General features: G+C 33.6%; 1 non-coding gene across 1 annotated transcript; it reads left to right on the forward strand.

Annotated features, from left to right (window-relative positions):
• The first annotated feature begins 1,057 nt into the window (after positions 1-1,057).
• LOC125340257 lies at positions 1,058-1,175 on the forward strand. The gene has a single exon (XR_007208735.1). It is a non-coding gene; the product is annotated as a small nucleolar RNA SNORA26 (small nucleolar RNA).
• The last annotated feature ends 2,263 nt before the right edge of the window (positions 1,176-3,438 follow it).

Below are 3,438 nucleotides of genomic sequence, written 5' to 3' on the forward strand. Positions count from 1 at the left end.
CACTGAAAGTTTTAAATGGTAAAAGTCAGAACAATATCTGAGTCAGTTATATGACAAGTTATATCTTCACAGTTATCAGGATTTTGAGGTTCTTTACTATAGCTTAAGGTCATCAATGTGAACAATTCACGGCATTATACAAACAACTAAATGGTCACAGTATCATAAACTTCAGAGAGCACATTCCTTGTAATAATCTTACTTAACCATTATAAATGTTGGGGAATTTTTCCAATAAGAAAGGTTCTTCTTAAATCACTTCAATAATTTATTCAACTAAAGCAACACACAAGCAAAGTCAGGATATAAATGCATGAGCTAAATTGCCTGATTTTATGTCCAGATATTTGGATTGAAATACAAAGCAACACTGATGCACATATGATATGACATGATAGATGTAGAAATATTAATATTCATAGGAGTTGCTGTTAATCAGGCATTATCAACATGAATTACTTATATACATAGGCTTCATTGTGATATTTATAACATGGATATATATATATATTACACTTTGATCAAACTTTTTCTATATATTACACTTAATTCGCCTCTCCATTTAACAATCTTAGTGGAATTCATTGTGCAACTTTCATGTATGTATATAGTGTATATCTATAATACAACCCACACCCATCTTCTTTTTCCACTTGCTAAATTTTCTCAGTCTCCTTTTAAAACTCATGTTGTATTATTACTATCTTAGGTCTACCATCATAGATATGTGAAAACATAAGATACTTGCTTTTACTTGAAGAAATGTTCAGCATTCTTGGAATAAAAAATACAAATTGGGCCATGCAGCAGTAGTCTGTAATCCTAGATAGTTAGGAGGCTGAGTACTGAGGATGATGGTTTGAAGCAACCAAGGCCTGAAAGTTCTTGAGATGCTTATCTCCAACTTACTATGAAAATGCTGGAAGTGAAGCTGTGGCTCTAGTGGTAGTGTGCTAGCATCATGCACAAAGCTCAGAGACAGTGCTCAGGCCCTGAGTTCCAGGCCCAGTGTTGGCAAAAAAAAAAAAAAACAATTAATAATACATTACCCTTTTCTATGTCTTTTTAAAGTTGAGTTATCTCTTAGATTAGCACAGAAGAATAAAGGAGATCTCCATAATACCCAAAGAAGAAATGGTAAAACTCTTCTTTGGATCCTGCCTGGAATTATAGCTGGAAAAAAAAGCAAATCAAAATGACTTCTACATTTTCTTTCACCCAGTCACACTGCCTATCAAGAAAACAAACAAGAAATGCACATTGAGGATATGGGAAAAAGGAATCACTATATAAGAATGGAATTCAATGCTTCCATCAGAAAGAATGGCATAGCTCCCTACATGAGGAAATAGAAAGGCTTGGAAAAAATCATATTAAATGAAGTAAGCCAACCCCAAATAAACATAGAATCCATATTTTCCCTGATTCATAATAGTATATGTCTGGTATAATCCTAGAAGAGAATCACAATAGTTCAATAGGTATGTACATATGACCGTATAAGAAGATGCTAATCAAAATGAATTCTGAGGTATAGAAATAAGAGAATTTTCTTAGTTTTTGTTTTTGATGTAGTATGTGAAGTTATTTCTTTTTTCTTTCCTTTTTTGTTTGTTTTTGTTTATCCCCTATTGTCATAGTATTTTATTTTTCTACATGTGTCTTGTACATTTATTTACCTGAATTGGGGGAGGGAAGGGAAACAAAACAATGGCGAGACAAAGGACAAAGTGTAAACCAATGCAACCTGGATACTCACAAGACAATATGTTGGAAATGAAATTTACAACTTAGGGGTGGTGGGAGGGGACATGAGAGAAAAAAGAGGGAAGGAGTAATAATATTCCACAAGAAATGTACTTATTACCTTATGTATGTTATTGTAACCTCTCTGTATATCATCTTGACAATACAATGAAAATTAAAAAAAGATTACTCCTGAAATTAAAATTATAACCCAGAACCAGTGTCTGATGCCTGTAATCCTAGCACTGAGATTTGAGGATCACGGTTCAAAGCCATCCTAGGCAGCAAAGTCCATGAGACAGTTATCTCTACAGCTAACCACCAGAAAACCAGAAGGAGTGCTATGGCTCAGGTGGTAGAGCACTAGACTTGAGCTGAAGAGTTCAGAGACAGCATGGAGGCCCTGAGTTCAAGCCCCATGAGCAACCAAATGATAATAACAATAGTAAAATAATAAGTTAATTAATAAAATTATAGTGATGATATGTTACTGCAACATATATGGTATTCTGTATTAAATTTCCTAAGCAATAGTAATACAGAAGTGATTGATTCTTTTTTTAAAGAATATACTATATATATAGTATATATATATATGTATATATATGTGTATGTGTATATATATATATATATATATATTACCCATGTTATCAAAATCAGTTACAGTGACATCAGGGGTAAAACTATGGAGAAGAAAGACAAAAGAAAATGACATAATTTCATATGGCACATTGAACATAAAAACAACAATGGTAAAGCACTTATTTCCATAACTTGGAGTTCATTTTGCTTAGCATCATAAGTGTTCATATGAACATATAGCTATTGATCGACTGTGATCTTCTGCTAGGAATATCCTAGATGTGTACCAATTATTACCAATGAGGGAAACTTTTTGGAATATACATTTTTTGTGTGTTTTTAGCTCTACAGGATTTGAATGTAGAACCTCACACTTGCTGGATAAGTGGTGTACCCCTTGAGAATAGGGTCTCATGCATTTTCCCCAGCCAGCCTCGGAATGTGATCCTCCTACCTCTTTCTCTAGCAAAAAAGGCTATAATAATGTATGTTAACCAAAAATGCCGAGTTTATTTTCTGAGATAAGTTCTCCTCAATCTTTTTCCCAGGCTGAACTCAAACTATGAATCTTCTACCTACACTTCCCACATAATTAGGTTTACAGACATGAGCCTCTATGTGTGGCCCATATCTGTTACAATCAATGTTTCTAGTAGGTCATCTACTTCATCATTAAAAAAATGAGTAATTTTCACAGATGATCACTTTGAAGAAAAGATGTCATAAAATTTAAATTATATTGACTGGAAAAGGGTCAATTATGACACACAGTGACGTATTCAGGGTATAAATTCTTCTCTGTAGAAAATTATAACAGAAACCTGTGTATCAACATACAGAAAAGTGAAGACACATAGTAAATATCAATTCTTTCTTAAAATTATCATTTAAGTAATTTTGAAACAAATAAGTTGGTCTCTCTGAAGGTCATTTTTTTATGTTGTTGTTTTCAAATGATAATTACAGTGCAATGCTTAAATATATTTTAATCCATCATAGGGCTTGAGCTCAGGGCCTGAGCACTGATTCTGAGTCCCCTCCTTCCTCCCCTCAAGGCTAGTTCTTTACCACTTTCAGCCACAGTGCCACCTCCTGTTTTCTGGTGGCTTT

This window comes from Perognathus longimembris, chromosome 22 (assembly GCF_023159225.1).
Source record: "Perognathus longimembris pacificus isolate PPM17 chromosome 22, ASM2315922v1, whole genome shotgun sequence".
NCBI classification, from domain to species: domain Eukaryota; kingdom Metazoa; phylum Chordata; class Mammalia; order Rodentia; family Heteromyidae; genus Perognathus; species Perognathus longimembris.